This window comes from Myotis davidii, unplaced genomic scaffold, assembly GCF_000327345.1.
Source record: "Myotis davidii unplaced genomic scaffold, ASM32734v1 scaffold201, whole genome shotgun sequence".
In the NCBI taxonomy this organism is placed as follows: domain Eukaryota; kingdom Metazoa; phylum Chordata; class Mammalia; order Chiroptera; family Vespertilionidae; genus Myotis; species Myotis davidii.
Genome location: NW_006297819.1, coordinates 2,688,215 through 2,697,918, shown reverse-complemented (window position 1 = coordinate 2,697,918; position 9,704 = coordinate 2,688,215). Strand labels below are relative to the sequence as shown.

At 36.7% G+C, this 9,704-nt stretch overlaps 1 protein-coding gene and 1 pseudogene across 2 annotated transcripts in view; both read right to left on the bottom strand.

The window, feature by feature from the left end:
* Positions 1 to 9,704, bottom strand: part of LSAMP (limbic system-associated membrane protein) — a 640,116-nt gene that overhangs the window by 430,695 nt on the left and 199,717 nt on the right. The gene's annotated exons all lie outside the window — the stretch shown is intronic.
* Positions 3,112 to 3,634, bottom strand: LOC102775384 (annotated as a pseudogene).

The window sequence follows — 9,704 nt, the reverse complement described above, 5'->3', positions numbered from 1 at the left end:
CTCCATGCCCCGGGCAGCGGGGACCCACAGCTGCAGCGGCCCCGCGATCGTGGGCTCCGCTTTAGGCCCAGGCAAGGGACCCCTAGCTCCCGGGACTGCCAGCTTCGACCGTGCCCAGCTCCCATCGCTGGCTCCACTCCTACTTCCTGCTATCACTGGCCAGGGCAGCAAAGGCACCTGATTCTCTGATCATCAGGGACCGCCTTTGCTCTGCCCCCCAGCTCTTAGCTCCCCCCTGGGTTTCCGATCACTGTCAGTGGCAGCGGGCTTCTTCCAGCTTTCCCTTTTGCCTCCCTGCATTGGGCCTACATAAGCAAATTAACCGCCATCTCTGTTGTCAGTTAACTGTCATCTGAGTTGGCAGTTAATTTGCATATAGCCCTGATTAGCCAATGAAAAGGGTAGCATCGTACGCCAATTACCATTTTTATCATTTATTAGTGTAGATTATAGGAAGAGTAGCTCTTTTAACCTCTCCTGAAGAAGAATCTGAGAAACCAGGCCCCTCAAGTTTCCCTTTTACTTTATGCCCCACATACCAGCACTGAATAGTATTTTGTAGTTCTTACTTTCTTCTCCCTCCACTCTGTAACAAATTTATATACCCCCTCCCGAAATATGCATTAGTGTTTTATCCTAATTATTTTATTAGCATCAGGGAATTTAAGGGGTTCTTCTGGAGAGTGAACCTTGCTTGGGTTTGCCATTCTGCTTCAAGTTCCTCTACACCCACCCCTTCATAGTGAGGTATCTAAATAATCACAGAGTCACTTGCTTAGGAGTCATGAAATGACTGCTATACTGTGAACATTTCCCAGTATAATCTATGCCATGCTTGTCAGTTATATCTATAAAGCATCTCTTGAACTTCTCTTCACATAGGTTGACCCTTCTCATCTTTCTGGTTTCAATTTAACCAGTCATCTTACCTAACCACCCAATCTAAAGAATATCTCCCATGCATGTTTTCATCATAGCATTAGTCAGAATATGTATTTATATAATATTTATGGGTTAAAACTCACTTCTTTTACCTGATTCTATACACCAGCCACATAGCAAATGGTTAATAAATATTTGTTAGGTGTCGTAGTATAACATGCATTCAAAGTCCAAGTTTACCCTGCTTAGCTGATTTTATTTATTTATTTATTTATTTATTTATTTATTTATTTCCAAACTATTTTCCTCTTAAAATAGAAGTATCCCTTCTGTTCTTCTCTATTTTTGCTTCATCTTTCCTATCTTTCTTATATCTCTTATTATTATCTTGCCCCTTCTTTCCTCTTTTCTTCTCTCTTCTCTGTAATTCTTTTTATGAAATTTATGGATGACACCTCACTTATAAACAATAGAAATGATAGTTGGTTCACATTTTAAAAGATTATAACTTTCAATCATATGATTTTGGTTAGCCTGGCAACAGCTGTGATTTTAAGTCTTACCAAAATTCAGTCATTCTGGTATTGGTTCAAATGAGAATAATGATAAAGCATTCAACATTCTACTAATTCATATTAATCACATAGCTATCTAAACACATTGATATATATTTGCACATAAAAAGTACAATCTTGGAAAAAAAGTAATGTAAGCCAGGCGATAGAGAAAAAATATGAGATGTGTGAATTAGTAGAGCCTGCCTTCAAATGGAAGAGAACATCATTCCTGTTTCTACAAATTTAATGTGTTTTTTTTTTTCAAATCCTCCTTATTGTATGCAGGCTCTAGTTTTTCCAACACTCATCTAAACTCTTGAAGAGGCGGCATAGTATTATAGAAAACATCCTTTCATAGAGCCTTCTGTGATAGTATTGATGAGAAATCAATGTTGCCAAGGCTAAGTGATACATTAAAAATCATTTGATTTAGATTTTTTTAAAAAATTGATTTCAGAGAGAGGAAGAGAGAGATAGAAACATTAGTGATGAGAGATAACTGTTGATGAGCTTCCTCTGGCATACCCAAGCCTGAAACCTGGGTATGTGCCCTGACTGGGAATCGAACCATGACCTCCTGGTTCATGGGTTGACCCTCAATCACTGAGCCATGCCAGCTGGGCCATTAACAATTCTTAAAGTATATCAAGTGTGGAAGAGACACATTTAAATCTACAACTTCATCTCTAGCACCCCTAGAATATTTACAGCTCAGGCTCTTGAATTAGATAGACTTAGGTTTTAGTTCAGATTTCACTACTAATCATGTCACTTTGGTCAAAACATTGAACACTCTGAGCCTCACCTTTTTATTTGTAAAATAAAGATAATAAATTAATTATTAATACAGAAAGTACTCAATTAAATGATAGCTATTACTGTTATTGTGATTTTCATCACCATGTTATTGTGGTATCAGTTGTAATTACTTTGTTCCTCTTAAATGTGAAAATAATTTGCCAAAATAAGGGAGGTCAATTTTATGTGCTATCAATATAGAAAACATGTCAAGTAAAGCAAATGTGGGTACAATAAGAAAACTAGCACAGATTTTCCAAAGAAGATTAGCATTAATCCATGAAGGAAGCTAGGGTCTTTAGGATAAGCAGGTAGCCTATTCACTATCTCATCTAGTATTTCCTACAGGCTCTTTCAAATGATAACCTGAGGTACTGCTTGGGAAATATCAGCTCTATCACCTTGCTCTAGGGTTCTAGACATTCAGTGGGATTTAACAAGTAGTAAAATATTTGACAAATTCGAATCCAAATAACTGTCATGTTTTATTAAAAATTGAATAAATCCAGCATTTAATTTTCTCTAAATTTTTTTCCATTATGGTTTGTAAGCTTCCTCATAGAAATTTCACAATCAAAAGACACCAAACCTCCTTTTAAAAATGTTTTCTTGGGGGGGGGGGGCGGTTATAGTCTTTCTCTACCAAATGAAAATACTGAGAGAAAAAATGAACAGAAACATTTGTCTTTCACATTCTCCAGATTTTACACAATTCATTTACTTATTTAAGAAAAACCAAAGGAAATCTAGAAGTTATAATTTATCCTCAGAGTATTTACAAATGAAATCTAAATTCAAATCAATGTTAATACCAAAGAGCTAAAATTAACTGGAAATTCCTGCTTATTTAAAATTTTGAATAAACAAAAAGATAATGAGACAAACATGTGCATTTATAGAATTGCATGTCAGTCATGCCAGATCCCTGTGAGGGAATTCCCAACACGACCTCATTCGTCTGTGAGGACACAGAGTAATTCTTGTTTAGACATACACATTCATTTACTTGTCCAGCCTGGTCAGCCCTCCACTGCTTGATGGTTTCCTTCCGCTATGAATGTGCATGTCCAGTTGTCTGCTTCTTAGAGCAGACATTTACCTTCCTCATCCACCAGGCATTGGAGGAGGACTGGGGCCACGCAGATGATTGATTCGACCCATTCTTTTGGGAAGGTTTCCTGGGGGCCCTCTTCCATCATCATATCTGGAATCAGATGAGTTTCCGTAGCCTCTTCCCTTTTTCATATCTTTCTGAAGCAGAGGTTTGAAAAACAAAACCACGAACTCAACTATTCCCCAGAAGAAATCTGTTACCAAAGATAATCTCCATGGGGACTGACTCCTGCTGTCCAACACTTGTCTGTTTTCGATGTAGACCATCTTGATCCTCGTTCCCCTCCTCCCAGGAAAATTGAAAGTATTAATGTAGTTTAATAAGTAAATATTTTTAGGTTACCTAATTGACTACTCATATTTGTATAATTAAAACTCCGAATTTGAAGAAAATTAAAAGCCTATTTATTTAGTACTGTTGGTGTCCTTTTTCAACTTCTGAAAGCGATCATTGTTAATTTGTTCTAATTTATAAATAAATCACATTGTATTTAAAAAAATAAATAATAAAATTTTGATAGGCTAGAGATAAATTTGCTAGTTGGATAGCACTGAATTGCACTCCTAGATACCAATAATTATAGGCAATTTCCAATATACAAAGGAAACATTCCAAAATTCCATTTAAAATTCAGTCATTTGGAACTGACAACACACTTTCTCCATAGAAAGTCTTTCATAATTTGTGGTTAAGTTCATACATAAGGCCACAAATTCTACTTCTACATAAAATCATTATGAAACATTTTATATCTATAGAAGGAAATTAATTTTTACTCTTTCAATAATAAAATTATAAATGGAAATAAAATGTATTATTTTATATTTATTTGAAATTTTATGCATTGGATGAAAGGATGGCAAAACTCAAAAGAGAAGAGAGTTTATATCTCTAGTAGTTTCTGAAGAAGGTATAAGGGGATCTATAAAGCCTTTAGTAGTTATTAGGCCTGATTCTCTTTTTCCCTAAATAATTTCAGATCTTACAGATGGTACAGGTAGGTTTTCAATGATCAGTTATTGACTAAAAAAATATAATGGAGAGATAAAAAGGAGGTTACTGAATTACAAGGAAATGGAGTTATAAGAGGAAGGAAGGTTTTTAATAAGCATGTAGAAATGTCTAGAAACGTAGGAGATCATCTGGGAGGAAATTATTGAACTGTATGCAGATAATGATAGAGGTGTAGGATTGTTTATAATCCTTTGGCAGCAGGTTAAGAAAATGTTGGGGCAGAAATAGGGGCGTACTTGTTCTATGAGCCATCTACAGAGTGGTAGGGGTATTTCTTTCTAACATTTTGTTTGGCAAATGAGAATGCCCGTAAGTTCCGAGAGGGTAAACCCTTGGAAAGTTCTATTATGCTGTACTTATTGACACTTTCAAGCTTGTGGATAGAAAGAACACTTTTGCTTGTCTTTAGCAGTTTAATATGCAAATGTTGGCCAGTGCTGTCCAGCCATGTACTAGGTATTGGGTTTTGGCATTTTGGCACATCATGAGAATGTTTCTTAATTTGTAGCAAAAAAGTAAATGGGTGGTATAAAAAGGGCATTTGATATTATATTCATCCATACTGTAGTGTTATGCCATTGTGGTTATTTTCATTTATTTCAAAATTTGTTTGATTTTTAGGTTCCCATTTGACAGTAGACCCAGCAAAAAGTCCAGAGAGACACCATGAATAATGTTTCCTTGTAATAAAATAGCATTTCCCCTAGTCCATAGGCTCTGTCACTTTCAATTAAACAGTGGCTCAATCAGCATGAAGACAGCCTTCGGATTTTTGCCATTGAAAGGTCTCTCCTTTGTGACTAAGCCTTTTGCAGCTGTTGAGAAGTTCACCAATTGCTGCCTCAGCTCCTTGGAATCCACTCAGCTTGCAGGCACCAATGCATTTACTGTACTGGTAATTAATGCTGTTAGCTTTGTAATTAAAAAGAAAAACTTTTTGCCTTTATGCTCAGAATGATAATGCTGCAAGTAAAAATTAATTAAAACCAGATGAATTGCCTTCAGTTAAACAAAATGAAAGGAGAAAGGGAGGGTTGAGAGGAGGAGGAAACTGACTAAAAGTTTGTAGCCTTATTAGTGAAGCAAACCAAGGGGGTTGGGCTTTAAATTTTCTCCTGATCCTTTTTTCTTTTGTGTCACAGTCTGGACTAATGGAGCCAAAAACTATCAGTTGATGAGGAAACACAAAAATGTTTCACGTTTCTTCCATTTACCTATGGGTCGCCATGAGGACTACAAACATGAACGCCCATGTTTGTTTAAGCCCCCTTTCAAATTCCTCCTATTGGCCTGTTTGAAGTAATGAGCTGTGAAATTGGCTCTTATGTAATTATTAATTAGATCTGAGGCCTGATTTTTTTTAACACTTGATGCAGTAAAAAAAAGTCTGATTCTTTTTATGGGACAAAGTCCTGAGAAATTAAATCACTGATCATAACAGTGTTTGAATGAGAAAATCTAACTTCTACCTGCCCCAAAGCACAAACCTGGTGAGAGCCAAGTTCTTCATCTTCCACTCATTTTTCTAAATTTAGCCTCCCATTTCTATCAGAGGGTCACAGATTCTTCTGTTTTTTTTTTTCCATTTTAATTTTTTTCCAATTGCACTTGACATTCAGTATTATATTAGTTTCAGGTGTACAACATAGTAGTCAGACATGTATATAAGCGACAAAGGGATCCCCCGTAAGTCTAGGGCACAGCTTCTTTTTCATTAGTGTCATGCAACAGTGCCCTACACTTCATGAAGGAATAGCAATCAATTAATCAATAAATATGTGCTTAATGGAATCCAAGTGTGAACCTTAGGATTATGTCAAGGGCTTCAAGGACTATAAACACAGTGAAAAGCCCTTGATGTCAAAGAATTAATACATTCACTAGAAGAAAGAAAGCTAAGTTATACAAAACAGTTATAAGTGGACAATTGAAGGCTAATGGCTCTGACGCTTGGAGTGAAATGAGAGTCTATGTCAAGGGAAGGCACATTGAGATGGAAGTGAGTAAGGACTTCATGGAGAGAATGAATCAAAAGAAAGGAGCAGAAAAAAGGACACCATTGATGAAAGGATTTTCAACACAGCAAGGAACATATAATTTTCATCATCTTTGTCATCATCCAAGAGTGGGGGGAAAATTCAGCAGGTAAGTAATTGTGGAATTTATCTAGCACCCTAGGAGGCTTCTTTTGTACTCTAACAATGTCACACCTTGGACATTCTACCCATTAAGGCCTTGAATCTGTGAGATACCTTTGCTACATTTTCAGCCAGAAACATATCCCCACAGTTTATAGATGGGGATCATCACATGGTTCATCTCTCAAAGTTAAGACCCTGGTCATGGTGTGTGAACTAAGCACATTTAGAGAAACGCACATTGAACCAACAGTTCTCCACATGGGTTTTGAAATTAGTACAAGAGGAGATGCTTGGGAGCCATCAAATGATGTCCTGGAAATTCTAAATATAGTTCTCCAAATTCCACAGTCATCCATGCTTCGCTCCACTTCGCTAGCATTGCCAGGTAACAGCTTTTCAAGAAAACGGTAGTAAATGCAACCATATGACTTCTCTAATGTCTGTTCTCAGACATTACAGAATGTAAAATTAGATTCCTTAAAAAACAGAGTTGATATTCTCTTAGTGAGCCATCTGTACTTGTGCAAAGGCAACTTACAAAAGTCCTTTCAACCAAAGATGTTTAGAGAAAAAGGTTCACTTGGTCCATTCAATATCTAGATGGAAAGCCTGCTGACAGTCTGTAGAGCCCCACAGAAGCTTCCCAGAGCATTGTAAAGGCTTTGGCTTGGCTGCAGAGCATCTCAAGTTCCAAGGGAAGAAAATCAATCCTAGCTCCCAGTAGTTCAGCCCGAGAAAGGGGACTGTTTGAGAAGCATTTTTGTTGTTGTTGTTAAGCAACAGGGTACATTTGCTGCCTGAGGCAAGCAAGGTCCTGAATCTCAGATGAGCACAGGCCTTAAACACCAAGAAAGTAGAGGTATTAGGTTAAATGAACCTAGCTGGGCTTTGATGGATGTGAGATGGGCTTCTGAACAGCTGCTGAACTACTCAAACTAGGGAGAGGCCTGTACCAACTAGAAGCATCCTTTTACTATAGGAATAAGAAATTAGTAAGCAAGGGAAATTTATTTTTTCCCTCCCTACTCCTTGCCTGCCTTTATACCAGACAATGAGTTAAGTTGTATGGCATTGACAAAGCTAAAATACACAGTTGATTGTTTTTCCAGTTTCCCTTCATCATTCCTTAGAATCTTTTAGAAAAGGAAATTGCCCTTTAAAATATATGGGGGCTTGCAAGAAAAAAAATGTGCAGCCACATTTTAATTAAGAAATGATAGACTAGATTATATGATGACACAAGAAAAAATGGACCTTGAACTAATGAAGCAGCATGAAGAAAATGGGCCAGAGTAGAAATGATAGTAAATTACTACTAGTTTAAGGTGAGTTATTGATATTCTGTGACCTCTATGAATACCACTTTGCAGTTCAATTTGTAACGGTCACATGGTTTATTTGAGTCTCCCCCTCCTAGTTCCAGAAGGCATAGCAACATGCTCTGTGAACAGCAGAGAATTCTCCTGCTGACTGGTTCGTAGACTCTCCACTTGAAGTGCTGAACTTACAATCTGGTTCGAGCAAAGAACTGCTGACTGGCAGCTGGCATGTGCACAACTATTGGCTCCAATACTTTAAGGCTTGGCTGTTAGAAACAAATACAGTGAGATCACAGATCTTGGAGTTGGCTGCACAGGACACAGACTATCTCTGTGTACACCGCTACTGTGATAGGTCAGTTTTCTTCTGTTTTGCTTGATGGATAGGGGCTTTTCTTAGTCTTTTATGTTCTAATCATAGATCCCATGGATTGGAGAATAAATAAACTCCTACTTATTATAAGACCTTTTTCCATCACTTTCAATTTTTCATTTTAACTTCTTTTGGGATAAGAATATTAGGAGAAATAAGAAAGAATGAAAGGGCATACACAGAGAATAGTTTGAGATGACCAAATCCTGCCTGATGATAAAAATGTGAAATTTAACGAAGACATACATGGTGGCGCTAGCCAGTTTGGCTCAATGGACAGAGCGTGGGCCTGTGGACCAAAGGGCCTTGGGTTTGACTCTGGTCAAGGGCACATACCTAGGCTCCTCCCCCACCCGGGCCCTGGTCAGACCACATGCAGGAGGCAGCCAAACAATGTGTTTCTCTCAAATTGATATTTCTCTCTGTCTTTTCCTCTCTCTTTCACTCTCTCTAAAAATCAATGGAAAAATAACCTCAGGTGAGGATAAAAAAAAGGACATACATGGTGAAAGACATTGTAGTCAGCTTTGAGGCTTTAAAACTTCATTCATTCATTCATTCATTCAATCAAATAAGAAATCCACTTCACCAAAGGAAAATGACTTCTTGTTTAAAACTCAACCATAACATTAGCATCAGAGCTGACTGCTTTTTAGTGTAGTTATTAGAAAAGGAAGACATTTTTTTCTAAATGTGTTAACTTATAACAAAAACAAGTCCTCTTCTGAAAAATGAAATGCATCTTTTCTTCCACATTCCAATTTTTAATTCTCTGCTCTTGACTGGAGGGCATGAGTACTTGAATTTCTTGATATTGAAAATTGAAACTCCTATTTATTATAAGACCTTTTTCCATCACTTTCAATTCTGAAGTGTAATGCACATCCTGGAATATGTGGGGCATGTTTTAGATCCTTGGGACATGTTTCAGATATTTTATATAATAATATGCTCTTTTAAATTTCACAATCCATATAAACATATTAAAGGCTTTAAATCCATATCCACCAAACTGTTTGAACATAAACATATATTTTTAAATGTAGTACAATTAAGGGATTAATAAGTACAAATTGACAGTAACAAAATAGTCATTGGGATGTAAAAAGAAACAGCATAGGGAATACAGTCAGTAATATTGTAACAACTATGTTTGGTGCCAGGTGGGTACTTGAATGATCAGGGGAATACTTCATAAATTATATAGATGTCTAACCATTATGCTGTATGCCGGAAACTAATGTAAACTAATATAGAATGCCAACTGTAATTGAAAAAAAATAAATGTAATACAATTATTTTTCTGCAGAACAAATATTCTAAAAGATATGATTTGGGAATTGCTAATATAGTGCAAAGAAAATGGACTGGTACTCAAGAAGGCCAATATTCACTTTCTGGTTTTCCTAATAAAGTGTGTCTATATTAACTTTTAAAAATTTACACATACACATGCATGGATTCACAGAGGAAAAGATGAAAGGAGAAAGGAAGGACTGGGGAGGG